Source organism: Manis pentadactyla, chromosome 15 (assembly GCF_030020395.1).
Source record: "Manis pentadactyla isolate mManPen7 chromosome 15, mManPen7.hap1, whole genome shotgun sequence".
Taxonomy (NCBI): domain Eukaryota; kingdom Metazoa; phylum Chordata; class Mammalia; order Pholidota; family Manidae; genus Manis; species Manis pentadactyla.
The window spans coordinates 7,586,380-7,604,151 of NC_080033.1; the positions used below are offsets into that span (position 1 = coordinate 7,586,380).

A 17,772-nucleotide genomic window follows, 5' to 3' on the forward strand; every position below is an offset into this window, starting at 1 on the left:
AGCTACAGGCAGACAAAGATCACAGAGACAACACCAGAGAAGGAGACAGACCCAACCAGTCTTCCTGAAAAAGAATTCAAAATAAGAATCATAAACATGCTGACAGAGATGCAGAGAAATATGCAAGAGAAATGGGATGAAGTCCGGAGGGAGATCACAGATGCCAGAAAGGAGATCGCAGAAATGAAACAAACTCTGGAAGGGTTTATAAGCAGAATGGATAGAATGCAAGAGGCCATTGATGGAATTGAAACCAGAGAACAGGAACGCATAGAAGCTGACATAGAGAGAGATAAAAGGATCTCCAGGAATGAAACAATATTAAGAGAAATGTGTGACCAATCCAAAAGGAACAATATCCATATTATAGGGGTCCCAGAAGAAGAAGAGAGAGGAAAAGGGATGGAAAGTATCTTGGAAGAAATAATTGCTGAAAACTTCCCCAAACTGGGGGAGGAAATAATCAAACAGACCACGGAAATACACAGAACCCCCAACAGAAAGGATCCAAGGAGGACAACACCAAGACACATAATAATTAAAATGGCAAAGATCAAGGACAAGGAAAGAGTTTTAAAGGCAGCTAGAGAGAAAAAGGTCACCTATAAAGGAAAACCCATCAGGCTAATGTCAGACTTCTCGACAGAAACCCTACAGGCCAGAAGAGAATGGCATGATATATTTAATGCAATGAAACAGAAGGGCCTTGAACCAAGGATACTGTATCCAGCATGACTATCATTCAAATATGACGGTGGGATTAAACAATTCCCAGACAAACAAAAGCTGAGGGAATTTGCTTCCCACAATCCACCTCTACAGGACATCTTACAGGGACTGCTCTAGAAGGGAGCACTCCTAGAAAGAGCACAACACAAAACATCCAACATATGAAGAATCGAGGAGGAGGAATAAGAAGGGAGAGTAGAAAAGAATCTCCAGACAGTGTATATAACAGCTCAATAAGTGAGCTAAGTTAGGCAGTAAGATACTAAAGAGGCTAACCTTGAACCTTTGGTAACCACGAATTTAAAGCCTGCAATGGCAGTAAGTACATATCTTTCAATAGTCACCCTAAATGTAAATGGACTGAATGCACCAATCAAAAGACACAGAGTAATAGAATGGATAAAAAAGCAAGACCCATCTATATGCTGCTTACAAGAAACTCACCTCAAACCCAAAGACATGTACAGACTAAAAGTCAAGGGGTGGAAAAACATATTTCAAACAAACAACAGCGAGAAGAAAGCAGGGGTTGCACTACTAATATCAAACAAAATAGACTTCAAAACAAAGAAAGTAACAAGAGATAAAGAAGGACACTACATAATGATAAAGGGCTCAGTCCAACAAGAGGATATAACCATTCTAAATATATATGCACCCAACACAGGAGCAACAGCATTTGTGAAACAAATACTAACAGAACCAAATGGGGAAATAGACTGCAATGCATTCATTTTAGGAGACTTCAACACACCACTAACCCCTAAGGATAGATCCACCGGGGAGAAAATAAGTAAGGACACAGAAGCACTGAACAACACACTAGAGCAGATGGACCTAATAGACATCTATAGAACTCTACAACCAAAAGCAACAGGATGTACATTCTCCTCAAGTGCACATGGAACATTCTCCAGAATAGACCACATACTAGCCCACAAAAAGAGCCTCAGCAAAATCCAAAATATTAAAATTCTACCAACCAACTTTTCAGACCACAAAGGTATAAAACTAGAAATAAATTCTACAAAGAAAACAAAAAGGCTCACAAACACATGTAGGCTTAACAACATGCTCCTAAATAATCAATGGATCAACGAACAAATTAAAGTAGAGATCAAGGAATATACAGAAACAAATGACAACAATAACACAAAGCCCCAACTTCTGTGGGATGCAGCGAAAGCAGTCTTAAGAGGAAAGTATATAGCGATCCAGGCGCACTTGAAGAAACAAGAACAATCACAAATTAATAGTCTAACATCACAATTATCGAAATTGGAAAAAGAAGAACAAATGAGGCCTAATGTCAGCAGAAGGAGGGACATAATAAAAATCAGAGAAGAAATAAACAAAGTTGAGAAGAATAAAACAATAGCAAAAATAAATGAAACCAAGAGCTTGTTCTTTGAGAAAATAAACAAAATAGATAAGCCCCTAGCCAAACTTTTAGAGAAAAAGAGAATCAACACAAATCAACAGAATCACAAATGAGAACGGAAAAATCACGACAGACTCCACAGAAATACAAAGAATTATTAGAGACTACTATGAAAACCTATATGCCCACAAGCTGGAAAACCTAGAAGAAATGGACAACTTCCTAGAAAAATACAACCTTCCAAGACTGACCCAAAAAGAAACACAAAAGTTAAACAAACCAATTACAAGCAAAGAAATTGAAACAGTAATAAAAAAACTACCCAAGAACAAAACCCCCGGGCTGGACAGATTTACCTCAGAATTTTATCAGACACACAGAGAAGACATAATACCCATTCTCCTTAAAGTTTTCCAAAAAATAGAAGAGGAGGTAATACTCCCAAACTCATTCTATGAAGCCAACATCACCCTAATACCAAAACCAGGCAAAGACCCCACCAAAAAAGAAAATTACAGACCAATATCCCTGATGAATGTAGATGCAAAAATACTTAATAAAATATTAGCAAACCAAATTCAAAAGTATATCAAAAGAATCATACACCATGACCAAGTGGGATTCATCCCAGGGATGCAAGGATGGTACAACATTTGAAAATCCATCAACATCATCCACCACATCAACAAAAAGAAAGACAAACACCACATGATCATCTCCATAGATGCTGAAAAAGCATCAGACAAAATTCAACATCCATTCATGATAAAAACTCTCAGCAAAATGGGAATAGAGGGCAAGTACCTCAACATAATAAAGGCCATATATCATAAACCCACAGCCAACATTATACTGAACAGTGAGAAGCTGAAAGCTTTTCCTCTGAGATCGGGAACTAGACAGGGATGCCCACTCTCTCCACTGCTATTTAACATAGTACTGGAGGTCCTAGCCACGGCAATCAGACAAAACAAAGAAATACAAGGAATCCAGATTGGTAAAGAAGAACTTAAACTGTCACTATTTGCAGATGACATGATATTGTACATAAAAAACCCTAAAGACTCCACCCCAAAACTACTAGAACTGATATTGGAATACAGCAGTTGCAGGATACAAAATTAACACACAGAAATCTGTAGCTTTCCTATACACTAACAATGAACCAATAGAAAGAGAAATCAGGAAAACAATTCCATTCACAATTGCATCAAAAAGAATAAAATACCTAGGAATAAATCTAACCAAAGAAGTTAATGACCTATACTCTGAAAACTACAAGTCACTCTGAAGAGAAATTAAAGGGGACACTAACAAATGGAAACTCATCCCATGCTCGTGGCTAGGAAAAATTAATATCGTCAAAATGGCCATCCTGCCCAAAGCAATATACAGATTTGATGCAATCCCTATCAAATTACCAGCAACATTCTTCAATGAACTGGAACAAATAATTCAAAAATTCATATGGAAACACCAAAGACCCCAAATAGCCAAAGCAATCCTGAGAAAGAAGAATAAAGTAGGGGGGATCTCACTCCCCAACTTCAAGCTCTACTACAAAGCCATAGTAATCAAGACACTTTGGTACTGGCACAAGAACAGAGCCACAGACCAGTGGAACAGACTAGAGACTCCAGACATTAACCCAAACATATATGGTCCATTAATATTTGATAAAGGAGACATGGACATACAGTGGTGAAATGACAGTCTCTTCAACAGATGGTGCTGGCAAAACTGGACAGCTACATGTAGGAGAATGAAACTGGACCATTGTCTAACCCAATATACAAAATTAAATTCACAATGGATCAAAAACCTGAATGTAAGTCATGGAACCATTAAACTCTTAGAAAAAAACACAGGCAAGAACCTCTTAGACATAAACATGAGTGACCTCTTCTTGAACATATCTCCCCGGGCAAGGGAAAGAACAGCAAAAATGAACAAGTGGGACTATATTAAGCGGAAAAGCTTCTGTACAGCAAAAGACACCATCAATAGAACAAAAAGGAACCCTACAGTATGGGAGAACATATTTGTGAATGACAGATCCAATAAAGACTTGACGTCCAAAATATATAAAGAGCTCACACGCCTCAACAAACAAAAACAAATAATCCAATTAAAAAATGGGCAGAGGAACTGAACAGATGGTTCTCCAAAAAAGAAATACAGATGGCCAACAGACACATGAAAAGATGCTCCACATTACTAATTATCAGAGAAATGCAAATTAAAACTACAATGAGGTATCATCTCATACCAGTAAGGATGGCTGCCATCCAAAAGACAAACAACAACAAATGTTGGTGAGGGTGTGGAAAAAGGGGAACCCTCCTACACTGCTGGTGGGAATGGAAATTAGTTCAACCATTGTGGAAAGCAGTATGGAGGTTCATCAAAATGCTTAAAACAGACTTACCATTTGACCCAGGAATTCCACTCCTAGGAATTTACCCTAAGAACGAAGCAATGAAGTTTGAGAAAGACAGATGCACCCCTATGTTTATCACAGCACTATTTACAATAACCAAGAATTTGAAGCAATCTAAATGTCCGTCAGTAGATGAATGGTTAAAGAAGATGTGGTACATATACACAATGGAATACTACTCAGCCATAAGAAGAGGGCAAATCTTACTATTTGCAATAACATGGATGGGGCTAGAAGGTATTATGCTCAGTGAAATAAGCCAGGCAGAGAAAGACTAGTGCCAAATGATTTCACTCATCTGTGGAATATAAGAACAAAGGAAAAACTGAAGGAACAAAACAGCAGCGTAATCACAGAACCCAAGAATGGAATAAGAGGTACCAAAGGGAAAGGGACTGGGAAGGATGGGTGGGTAGGGAGGGATAAGGGGGGGTAAAAAGAAGGGGGGTATTAAGATTAGCATGCATGGGGGGTGGGAGAAAGGGGAGGGCTGTACAACACAGAGAAGACAAGTAGTGATTCTACAACATTTTGCTATGCTGATGGATAGTGACTGTAAAGGGGTTTATAGGGGGGACCTGGTATAGGGGAGGGCCTAGTAAACATAATATTCTTCATGTAAGTGTAGATTAAAGATAACAAAAAAAAGAAAGAAAGAAAGAAAAGGGGGATTACTCCCTGATAGGATAAATCTAACTGTAAATCAAGATTAATGCATGCTTTAAATATCCTTAATTTTGATCACTTAAAGGGTGTCAGATGATTGGCTATGGAGGTACACTTTTCTGATAATATTCCTTTATCTTAAAAGAAAAAAAAAAAGCATTTCCTGTGTGGTGACCTCCAATGAGTTCTACACAATGGTATAAAGGACATATCAAAGTGTGGGCAAAGCGTCTGTTTGTGTTTATACAGAGGATCAAAGCCTAATTTGGCTACCCAGAAAATGAACTAAGATACGATATGAAGAAGAACTTTCAACATCAGCACTCTCTGGAAGAGTCATACCAGAAGATGATCATCAAAAAACCTCAACAAAGATCCAGGCGATGCTGCAGTTGTAGCTGCATTCATCCCACCGGTTCCTGGACTTGCCATTGGAATGAAGAAGGAGATATCTAAGCTGGCCTGTGCATACAGTAAAATAACAAATTTGACTGGATCTATACTGTTGGAACTCAACCAAGAATTAGGAGAAGTGCAAGTTGCAGCGCTCCAAAATCTTACAACTACAGACTATCAACTGTTAAAAGAACATATGGGATGTGAAGAGTCCCCAGGAATGGGTTGTTTTAATTTGACTGATTTCTCTCAGACTGTTCAAGTTCAGTTGGACAATATCCATCATATCATAGATAAATTTTCACAAATGCCTAAGGTGCCTAACTGGTTTTCTTGGTTTCACTGGAGATGGCTGGTAACTATAGATCTGCTTTGGTTATGTAACTGTATTCCTATTATGTTAATGTGTGCACGCAATTTAAGTAGTAGCTTAAAACCTATACATGCTGAAGTTACTCTACAAGAAGATATGTCAAAGAAATAATCAATCTTCCCATGTTTTCTTCCATCTGCTACCTCTATAGCTTTTCTTCTTCCTTCCTAACTACAACCCTTAAATAGAAATCGTGCCTCAAATCGAACTTAATGAGTATCATAATTCTTCCAAGTGATAAAGACACCTCAAGAGAAATGCTGGGCATAGAAGCCACAGGGCATAAATCTGCAAAGAAGTAAAAAGCTAACCTTTTCAAACAATATGGCTTCTCTCTCACTTACCAACTTTACATTTCCCTGTATGGCCCCGGAAGATGACTGGTTAGCCAGAGACGGGTAAGATTCCTCAAGGGAGGAACAACCTAAGACAGGCACAGTCGCAGGGGGGCCATCAGGTGAGAAATTGGGGATCAACAGAGGTGAGGCTTAGAACCTCTCCCCCGATGTTTTGAGAGAAATCTTCTGCATCCGTGGATGTTTTGTTGCCCTTGTCTAGCTTGGATTAACACTTAGTCTACAGGCACACACCTGATCATCTACATTTGCTCTCTTACAGCACTAAACTATGTTTTCTACCTTTATCTTGCATCTACCTACCACTTCAGCATTTTATTAATAATAATAATAATAATAAGGGAGAAATGTGGGATTCACATATAAATCAAGTATAAAAATCAAACGAATATTCATTTTTGACCTGTTTATAGTTCATAATGCGTGATCAAAACCGAAAGTTTCTGTGATGACTGCCCTTGTACTGTTCACCATGTAAAGAACTTATTCACTATGTAAGAATTTGTTCACCATGTAAGAACTTGTTTGTTATGCTTCAGAAGATTGGAGACTGATGAGAATTAGGCTTGGGGTGGATTAATGATTGTGCATTGAGCATTGAGTCCCCTATACAGAATTTTATTTTTGTTAACAACCATCTGATCAATAAATATAAGAGATGCCCTCTCAGAAAAAAAAAAAACCTTTAAAAATAAGCATCTTATTTTACATGCCTTACTGTGTGACCTTGAGCAAGTTCCTTTGCTCCTCTGTGCCTCATGGTCTTTCATGTGGAATGAGGATAAAAAATATAAACTATTTCCTTTGGTTATCGTGAGAATTAAATGTGGAGCATATAAAATATTTAGGGATGAGCTCGGCTCACAGTACGTGCTCCATGCATGTTTTGTATTATTGTTAGCATCCTTCGCCCACATCTTCCTGTTTCCCTTTCTTCTCTCTCAATCCTAATCTCCTTTTCTTGTTTTGAGCCACTGAAGGATCATCACTAGCAGATGATGAGCACCTGCCCTTCTGCAGTTTCTGCACGTCCTCTGGCTTTTTCTGAACTCCAGGAGCGCCTATGATCTGGGTGACTGACAGTTCATCACAGAGAACCCTGTGATGGGTTTTCTACTGGTGTCGGAGCAGTTATTCCAATCTTCCCTTGCTCCTCTCTGCTTTTATTACCATTATGTCTCATCAGGCACTAAGCAGTGACTAAAGGCCTTCTCTCTCATCAGTGATAGTGAGAAGGAAAGGCAGCTACTTGCTGCTTCTGCTCGTGATAGACCCAAACTGCTCAGCTCGGGGCAAACACCTCTTGGCACTACTCCTTGAGGTCGAGAAGAGAATCATTATTCATGAGGTTTTGGGCACTGCGCTAGTAAATTAAATGCCTGGAATATAAAACTAAACACAATGTCTGTCCTTGCCCTTAGGAAGCTTACCATTTGCTGGGGAATATGGACAATGACACGACAATAGATCTCAGTGTTGCAAGTACAGGGTGCTGGGAAGCGCATGGGAGGGACATGAGCTGGGGGATGAGGGTCCAGGGAATGAGAGCTTAAAGGAAGCTTAGAGCATTGTGCAGAAAGAGACCCAAGGCAGGCCTGAAGCCTGGCTATTGATTTTAAAAAATACAGTCTCATATTAAAATTCTGGAATGTTCTGAGATTGTTTCTTGCAGTTATATTGTACCAGGTGGGCAACATACAGCCACACCAGAGAGTAGTTTTTCCACACAGGAGACTAGCAAAGCTGAGCTTTATGCCTGGCAGAATCCACCCTCCAAGTGATCATATCATCAGCAAGCCTGTGGAACTTGGGGCCAGGGAATGCAGAGAGGGGAGCTAGCTTCCACAGCTGACCGCATCTCTTCCCAGCCGTGCATCGACTGATGTCACACTGGTGACTGGATATTGGCCACAGTGGGGGGTATTTACACCACAGCAATTGGAAAATGCAACATACCAGGGCTTTCTTTTCCAGGGCCAGTTGTTGAGACATTTATCAGCACACCATCGGCAGGATGTACCACCTCACCAGTCTTTGTGTCTTATGCCACTAAAGAAACTTTTCTCCATTACTTCAGACACCTCTTGTACAGCACTTTAAATCTTCTGGGTCCTCTTCACACTCTAGCTACTGCTGCTAGGACCAACTTCGTGCAGGTGCAACCTGGCCGTGTCGGGCCCTGCCTCCTGGCTCCAAGAACATGCTTGCAATGGCAGTGAGCAAAGCAGGCTATTATTAATGAATGGGTTTTCAAAGGCATGCTTCTCAGCACCGCAGGCCTCTCATAAGCTTATGACCACGTTCGGGGAAGCACAGACCTAGGAGAGGGGCTAAGTCATACTCACAAAACACTGAGGGAAGATCCAGTAACACAACAAACCTAAACTGCATCTAATGATATAAACAGAGAATGATGATGCGGGGAAGCCTGCCAACATAGAAAACAGGGCAAACAAAATCAAGTTTTAAATAATAGAGCAACAGAGGATTCTACAAAATCGTAGCAGGAAAACAACATAAAATTGATCTGAACAGAGAAATGATCTCGGCTGGGGTAGCAGGGACCAGCCCATGTGTGCTCTTAGAAGCTTCCTCCAGGGAAGACCTGAAGAAATACAGCTTGATTAAGAAATACAGTTAGAGCCTTGGCAAGGAGAGAAGGACAGTGAGGGCAACGTCAGGCATCGCCTCTCAGCTGTTCTTGTGCTGTCTTGACTCTGCCTCAAATTATTTTCTTTCTTCAAGATTATTTTCTTCCTTTCTCCATGCCAACACACTTAATGTCACGTTCCCCTTTTCAGTCACATGTAAGTTATTTCAAGATTCAGAGCCCCTAAGCATTCGACTCTCTTTACAAGTCGTCAGCAACTTGTAAACATAAAGCCCAGCCCCCCAACAGACAGAGGGTGATTTATGGGGGTCTGCAGCCACGTAACTATTCCAGCAGAGCTGGGTTCCTCCTGTCTGCCACCAGCATTTCCCAGGAGCCTCTCCCGCTAGTGAGCCAGCAGCACTAGTGCCGATCACCCACTTCCAAGTCTGCGGCACCCCTCGCTGGCCCTCCTTCATAGTGCACCGCCTTCTGCCTCTCCAGGGCCTACTTCTGGGCTTGGTAAATAGGAGGTGCCCAATCAGTGCAAGTTGGTTTCCAAGTGAAGGAAAAAGGATTGCATCCAACCACATGGAAATGGAAAAGAGTATTTTCTTAAATAAAAAATGGGTCAAGGATGGAATTCCTGTGCAGCCCAAACAATATTGAAAGCACACTTCTTTACCCAAAATTTGTATACTAGTTAAAAAGTCAAGAACTGCTCTAAGTCTCTAGGGAATTTAAGAAGTGTTATGGACTGAGTGCCTCCGCTCCAAAACGCCTCTGGGTTGCAGCCCCACCCCACAATGATCCAAAGCAAATACTTGCTCCATTTTGTCATGACATCATGTCCCTCCTCACTCAAGGATCGTAACATACTCCTAATTTGCTCACGTAAGCTCATGAGCAGGCCTGGGGTACTCACAATTACAAGTGTGTGTGTGTGTGTGTGTGTGTGTGTGTGTAAAATGTGTAAGAATAAAGCTAGGAATGGGGTACATTAAAATATTAACTGTTTAGGTTGGCACAATTATAGGTGATCTCTTTTCTTTGTTTCTATTTTCCAAATGTCAGATATTGTGGCTACATGATGTTTATATAATTTATTCTCTTGACTGCAAGAAAGACATGAGGTAAACACATAGGCCAGGAGCACATAGACGTGCTGCACACGTACTCACCAGATGCCGCGTGAGCCCCGGGAAAGGCAGCCTGGCTTGGGTTCCTGGTCCTACTACCTCGTACAAATCACCTCAGTCCTTCTTTTTAAAGATCTGTACAATGGGTATAGTGCCACCTGTCCTGGCCTGCCTCTGTGGGTTTACTGTGGGGCTCAATGCCCATGAGGTAAGTAGAATGCTGTGCAAACAGAAGGTATATGGATGGGTAGCCTCTTTGAATTGTCACCTTTAGACTTCCCAGCACATCCTCGCATTCAGTGGCTGGGATAGTGAAAGTGGTCATGTGGAGTATGCCCACATGCCAACAAATAAAAGTGTAGTGAAATTAGCCCAGCTACTGCCTACTTTATAGCCAGTGGGGCAAGACAGAGAGGGAGGCGGAATGGCTCAAGGACTGACCTTGGAGTCGGGGAATCTGTGCTGCCACGTGGAGTCTTATCAGCTCTCCTGGCCTCAGTCTTTCCATCTGAAACTTGGATGTAACTACACTAGTCCCGGAGGGCTGAGGTGAGCATCACATGGCTTAATCACCGTATTCCCATCCTCACCCAGCTGATACTGGGTGAGCAAACTCACTGAGTGATACTGTGTGTGAGTGTGCTAGAGAAACTGCAAATGACGCCTGTTTAGGAAGAGAAGCGGAAGGGAAGAAACATAGGAAGTTGTATTAGGCGCCCACTTGGTGGCATTTCTAGACAGCATGGAGTTTGCAGCTTACACATGGCTTTGCAACAGGCTTTAAAACTGGCAGGGAGAACAAGGGTTATCAGCCCCATTTCACAGATGCAGAAAACTAAGGTTTGCAATTCAAAGTTACGTGCAATCAAAGTCACCCTGCAGGTGGGCACTGATGAGCCAGGCTCTTGGAAACCAGTCTCTTTCCCTCAACCAGGGCGCCTCCAACTGGGGAGAGGGGGCCGGCAGGGTGCTGGGACCGCGGCAGAGTCAGCCCTGTCCCAGGGGTGTGAGGCCCTGGTGATGAGCATGTCTCTGGGAAGGAGCCAGACTGAGGGTCAAGTTTTGACTCCATCGCTTCTTGGCTGTGTGACCTCATCCAGGCCGCTTCACTCTCTCTCCAAGCCTCAATCTCCTCATCTGTAAAATGGGGAAATAAACCCTGCAGGATGCAGGACTGCTGTGAGTCTGATGAAACAATGTCTATAAAATGCTAAGGACAGTGCCTGGTACAGAACATCAAACTGTAGCCACTATTGTTACTTTGGCACTTCTCCAGGGCTCCACAGGCAGCTGCTCAGAACCGACTAAATGACTAACCAGAGCCTGGCACTTCCCTGGCAGCGCATCCCGAAACAAGCTACCAGTTTAAGAATCAGACACGAGGTGGTTGGAGGACCCGAGGATCCACACACCAGCATGTGGTTATCATTTGTGCTGCTCAGAGCTTCTGTTCCGTAACGCAACTCCCACAAATGCCTTTGGGAATTAACAAAAGCATAAGGCGAGAGCACCAGTAAGCCTGCTGGCATCATGACAGTGGCAGATCAGGGAGGAAAGCAGCCCTGGGAGGCTCAACTGCAAGAGAGAAAGGCAGGGCCCACCATCCCAACCCTCCTGAGACGGTCACACAGGCTGACTTTTACGGCATACAGGGCGCGCCCGAGACCTCGCCGGCATCTTCTCATGACATTTGCACAACTCCGTAGAGTAGGCACTGCCATTAACCCCCTTCAACAGAAGAAGAAAGCAAAGCCTAGAAAAGAAGTGGAGTGACCCAAGAACTCACAGCTGTACAGGAGGAAAGGAGGTGGAGGAAGGAGGATTTGAACCCATTCTGGAGGCTGCCCTTTCAACCCTGTGCCAGACTTTGAGTCTTCAGCCCTTTACAGTTCACAGCATACTGTTCTCTTGTTGATCCTCTGGTTTGAAGTGTGCCTCACCCAGCCACCCACCCTGCCCTGAGGTCCTAACCCCCAAACCTCACAATGTGAGCTTATTTGGAAACAGCATTGTTGACGATGTAATTAGTTAAGATGAGGTCCACTGGAGTAGGGTGGACCTTAATCCAGTACGACGTATCAGGGGAAATGCGGAGGCAGACACGCAGAGGGAACCCCTGCGAAACGGAAGGCAGAGAAGGGGGTGACACTTCTATAAGCAGAGGGACACCAATGCTTGCCAGCAAGCCACCAGAAACTCAGGGAGAGGCCTGGAAGATTCTCCCTCAACCCTCAGATGGAGCCTTGGCGGCACTTTCTATGGCAGCCCTCGGAAACTAATACACAGCTGCTCTGGGAGAGAGGGTCAGTTCTATCTATAGGCGGGGAAAGGAAGGCTCAGAGAAGTGAGGGGTTAGAGGCCAAGCAGCCAGCAGGTGAGAGGTTAAGAAGCCCTCTGTGTTGTTCTCCTGTTCAAATGATTGTCGCATTTGATTCGAGTTGCTCCTGCTTTTTATGATATGCCCCATTTTGCAGAGTGCTTGACAGTTTACAGGAGTTCAGTACACATGGACTCAATCGCACAATAACCATGCAATCTTTGGTAATGGCAGGGGACGTGGCAGGAGCCACATCCTCGGGGGGAGGGCAAGTAAAGAGGGAGGAGGGTGGGTTCCCGAAGGTGGAAGTTTAGGCAGCATCCACCGCACGTTCGCCTGCCTGGACGTGACCTTTGTTCCTGCATCCCTTATGTTCTAGCAGTCAAATGACCTTGGTCTGCAGCACAGTATCCCTCTTGTCTGGTCTAGCGAATATAAAACAGTCAGAATCCAAGATGAACACATTCACAGGTGCCTCAGAAAATACCTGAAAACAGTCCAGGTGCCACCTAGCAACTAAGACATGGGATGCGGTTCCTCCATCACTTTGGGCGGCAAACAGAAGCGAGCAGGCATTTCCAACCTAAGGAAGCAGCAGAATCTTGCCTGGGTCTTTTAGAAACACAGCCAAGAACAGCCTCCATCGACTTTGTCCTTGGCTCACAAGGAAATCCAGTTCTGCCATGTATTTTCAGCCAAATGACAGGCTTGAAGGCAAGAGCGACCAGTTTTTTCTTAACAGAAATGTATTTGGAGATGAGCTCCAGACCTCCAGCAAGGAGCGCTGCGCTGGAAGGCACCCAGTTCTGCAACACGCAGGGGTCTCCGGTGAAGGCGAGAGGGTCTGGTGAGGGCCTGCAGGGCAGAAGCTGCACCAGGCTGACAGAAACGCCGGCCCCGAGGCCCCGGAAAGCTTCTGCACAGCCCTTCTGTGTTCTCCTTGCTTGGGGTCTTGCCTAAGAGTCCCTCGCCCCAAATATCTCAACTCTGGGGCACACACTTGCAATGTGCTGTAAGCAGAAGAGCCGGCAAGCACGCACTGTCTGTCGAGCATTAGGTCAGACACCTTTTGTGCCTAAAGTCATCAGATTCCTTCGCTTAGGAACTGCTGGGAGATACCATTATTCTCTCCATCTGCCATAGGTAACTGTCCACGAGGGGAGCAAGCCCGTGGGACCCAAAAGCTGGAATTTCTGACCCGGGTTGGGGCCTTAGCAAGTTTGGGGGATATCGGGGATGTTTCTGCAGAAGAGCCAGCACCATTGCTGAGTCCTGAACGGTAAGCGGGAATTTTGCAGGAGGACAGGGACGGGGCAGGGCGTGAGAGGTTGAGAGAAGTGCATGAATAAAGGCCAGGAGGCAGCAGAGACTCCGGTGTTGGAAGAACCGCAACGGCCCGGCATGGCTGGGGGGATGACGGTGCAGTCGGGCAGCTAGTGGGAGCATCTGCCTGCCCAGTTTCCTCCCCCCTGCCCTCAAGGCCCAGCCTTGCTGCCCTCCCCTCCCCTTTATGCTTGGCTGGATGCAGCTTCTTCTGTGCTTGGATATGCCAACCCCTCTCCCCCCAGCCTCCAGGCCCTTGCCCGGGCTTGGTGCACGCCGAGGTCACATGCACTCAGCTCTCTCCCCTGTCTCTCTGCGACTGGAATTGTCTGGCTCTTCACCTTCACCACCCTGGCTGCTCCTGGAGTGCAAGCCCTGGTGTTCTCACTTGTGAAGTGGATTTTAAAGCCCAGCCTTTGCAAGAATGTGCTGGTTGGATGACATATTAATTTCCAATTGTTGCTGTAACATAGGACCACAAACTCGGTGGCTTAACACAACACAAACGGACTGTCTTACAGTTCTGCAGGTCAGAAGCCTGAAATGGGTCTCTGCGTTCAAGTCAGGTGTCGGCAGGACAGGTTCCTTATGGAGACTTTAGAGGAGAAGCCCATTCCCGCTTCCGTCAGCCGCCTGCGTTCTCTGGCTAGTGGCCCCGCGTCCCATCGCCGTTGCTCTGTCTCCTGTGCTGCATCCCCTTCTCTGCCTCTGGCTCGCCTGCCTCCTGCTGATGAAGACTCTTGGGATTGTATCAGGCCCACCCAAAATATCTAGGGCAATCTTATCATGAAACCTTCGACCACATGTGCAAGGTCCCTTTTGCCATATAAGGCAACACACTGAAAGACCTCAAGGATTAGGATGTGGCCATCTTGAGGGGCCATAGTAAATCCTCTAGCAGTGGCGGTAGGAACAAGCACCCAGCCCTCTCCTCTCATCTCCACGTGACCGTGGGCTCGAATCGCCTGTGGACAGCCCTACCTGCACGTTCTACCATCACTTCAAGTCAAACTCACGTCTAAGCGTATCAGTTTTTGCACAGCAGCTTCCGCCCTTGCCGCTGCTGACTAAACTGGTAGTGCCGGCACCCCCTCTCCCGGCCTCCCGGGTTAAAAGACCACCGTCATCTCTGACTCTTGCTTCTCCTTTGGCTTTTGTTTCTAGTGACTCAGATACCCCTCTTCTCTCTTATTCCACTGCCCCCACTTCTGTCTGGGGCTTACCTCCCGTGCCTAAATGTGTCCCGTGGCCCCCTGGCCAGACCCGCTGCCCCAAGTCCGTGCTCCAAACTGATGTGCACAGGGGCACCACACATTGCCTGCTTTGAAGCGATGCTTTTAAATTACTCTCCCCACACCCAGGTGTGCCTCCAAGGAGTGTCTAAACCTTTAAAGGAGGTGTATGCCAGCCAGTTGCCACCTGCCATAGTTAAGTGGAATGTCCACGGTTTCTTCTTAAGTCTTTCTCTGAGTTCGAGTTTGGGCATCGGTTTCAGATGCTTGGCTTCATCCTCTCCAGACTTCCCAGGCTGGCGCTGGAGTTGAAGCCTGCAGCCTTTTTGAAACTGACAATCACACCCCCACTCAGCCTCGCCTCTTGGGTCATTCCACCTTCTCTGCTGCTGGTGTTCAACATTAATTTTCCTTTTATCAAGTCAACCTTTTGCTCTGACACAGATAAGGGTGCCTGGCAAGCTCAGCATCACATGATTTTTCCTTCATTTATTCTTTTAAGCAGACCTATCTCTGTGTATAAGTTTTGCGATGGCATACGATGAAAGATACCCATATAATTAAACCATGACTATTAACATGAAGATAAAAATGCAGGGGTCACATAATGAGGAATTAGGGGCACTTACATCAAATAAGTGAGTGCATTTGGATAGTGGTGTTCACAACGGTCCAGGTAAGGAGAGATCCACAGGGAAGGGCGTGGGTAACATAGTTTAGTAAAAGGCGAATCGTGCCAGGTTGCTGGGAGGCGAACTTTTTCTTACCTTCAAACAGAAGGATGACATCGTCTCACCGACCAGCTTCAGGAGACTCCTGCCCAGATGAGAGCGTCTTGCATGTCTGCGTGGTCCCACAGGGGAACCTCTGGCCACGTGTGGCTACTGGCCTTTGAAACATGCCTGATAGAATTAGGGAATTGGATTTTTAATTTGACTTAATCTTAATTCACTAAAATTTAAATAGCCACATGTGGCTAGTGCCATGCATATCACAGAGCTCAATCATAGATGTTTATGTAAATAATGTTATAGAACACTGTAGATAATGCCTTTAATAGAAGATATTGTTTTATAATAAATTATATCAATTATTGTATTATTAATTATAATTGTTTTATTAATATATGATCATTGTTCATTATTTTATTAGATCACCAAGCTCTCCATGCAACCCTGTAGCAGTTTGCTGAGGCTACCATAATGAAAGCTCCCAGACCAGGAGGCTCAAACAGCAGAAGTCAACTTCCTCACAGTCTCCAGGCCAGAAGGCCAAGGCCAAGGGTCAGCAGGGCTGGTTCCATTCCGGGGCATCTCCTGTGCCTGCAGGTGGCCATTTTTTCATGAGTCCTCACATGGATTTTCCCCTGTGCATCAGTAGTGTCTGTACATCCTAATTCTCCTCTTTTTTAGAGGGACACCACTCAGATTAAATCAGGGGCACCCACAGGCCTCATTTTAACTTCTTTAAAGGCCTTCTCTCTAAACACAATCACATTCTGAGGTCCTGAGGGTTGGGGCCTCAACAAATGAACTTAGGAAGCCCATTTCCACTCAGAACAGGGCCCTCTGCATACTATTCAATGGCCGGTGGGAAAAGACACTGAATCGGAGGCCATGGCCACACAGCCCAGCTGTGGGCCTTCCCAGTATCATGCTTGGGACCAGGATGGGCTTCTGGGAATGGAAAGATCACATGGTGAATGCTCAGCCCCCCTCCCTCACCCACAATATCAACTCAGACTCCTGTGCTTGGCAGCAAAGCCCTCCAAGAAACGACTCCATTGACCAGAACCAGCCTATTTCCTCTCCCGCTCAGCCAGTCGCCTCTGCTTTGTTAGGTCACTCCTGTCAGCCCTAACCCACCCCAGACTCGCTCCGACTTCGGGGATTTGGTTCGCAGTGTCCCTCCTGCTTGTAATACCTCGTTTTATTTTTTTCACTCTGACTCTGTATCCTTCCAATCTCAACAAAGTCCCACCTTATGCTTGAAACCGCCTCTGGACATTCACTCTCACTTAATATCATTCTTTGTCATTTTCAAATCCGGTGGCACCTGAAAACACCCCATGACTGAACGCTAAGCTTCTCATTGTTTCATAGGTCTTAGTGCTGCTCCGAAACTAGATCATAAACTCCAGGGTCAGGAAACAAAGCCTATTCCTTCTGTAGACTTGACATCCTAAAATAGTACAGCAAACAGCAGGTGCTCAATAATGTCACTGCTGCTTGGTTGACAAATATAAGTATTTTTTTGTCCCTTTCTCACTTCTGAACTGTTTGGAGAGATTAACTTTTTTCCATCTTAAAGTACAGTTGCACATTTAATATCTGGTAGCAAATCTGGGTCTGGGGCATATCCGCTCTGCTTCATGTATTAAATTTACAATAAAGTCAGGACAGATGGCTAAAAAGATATATATCTTTTTATATCTCTGATATTATTAAATCTTCTAGTTGGAGGGCTCAGAGAGCCCAGGAAAGTTTTCTTTTAATCTCTATAGGCTTTATATTCTGTAGATGAAATTATAGAACTGGCCTGAAAAGCAGTTGGTGAAATCGTTCACCAAAGGGTAGGGGGAGGGAACATTATACTCCTCCTTCTGAGGGTCACAAGTTATAAACATGCTCAAGCTCTCCAAGCCCAGAAGAGCTGTGTGGGCCTGGCAGATAGCTGAGTTTGGCCCAACTGCAGTTCTGAACAGAGGCCTGTAAATATTTCAGAAAAGAACCCTCAGGAAGTTGGTGGGTGTTACCGAAGAGTGGCTGTGGACGTTCGTGTTGGCAAACAGGCAACAGTTGTCTGTCTCTGCCCTGTGGATTGACTCGCC

At 44.6% G+C, this 17,772-nt stretch overlaps 1 long non-coding RNA gene across 2 annotated transcripts in view; it reads right to left on the reverse strand.

The window, feature by feature from the left end:
- LOC130681009 (uncharacterized) overlaps positions 1–17,772 on the reverse strand; it is a 56,440-nt gene that overhangs the window by 30,872 nt on the left and 7,796 nt on the right. Inside the window, exon 3 of one of the 2 annotated variants that reach the window (XR_008994046.1) lies at positions 15,710–15,844. The exons of the other annotated variant lie outside the window; for it this stretch is intronic. This is a non-coding gene — a long non-coding RNA (uncharacterized LOC130681009). The remainder of the gene's footprint in view (positions 1–15,709; positions 15,845–17,772) is intronic. 2 annotated transcript variants of the gene reach the window in all.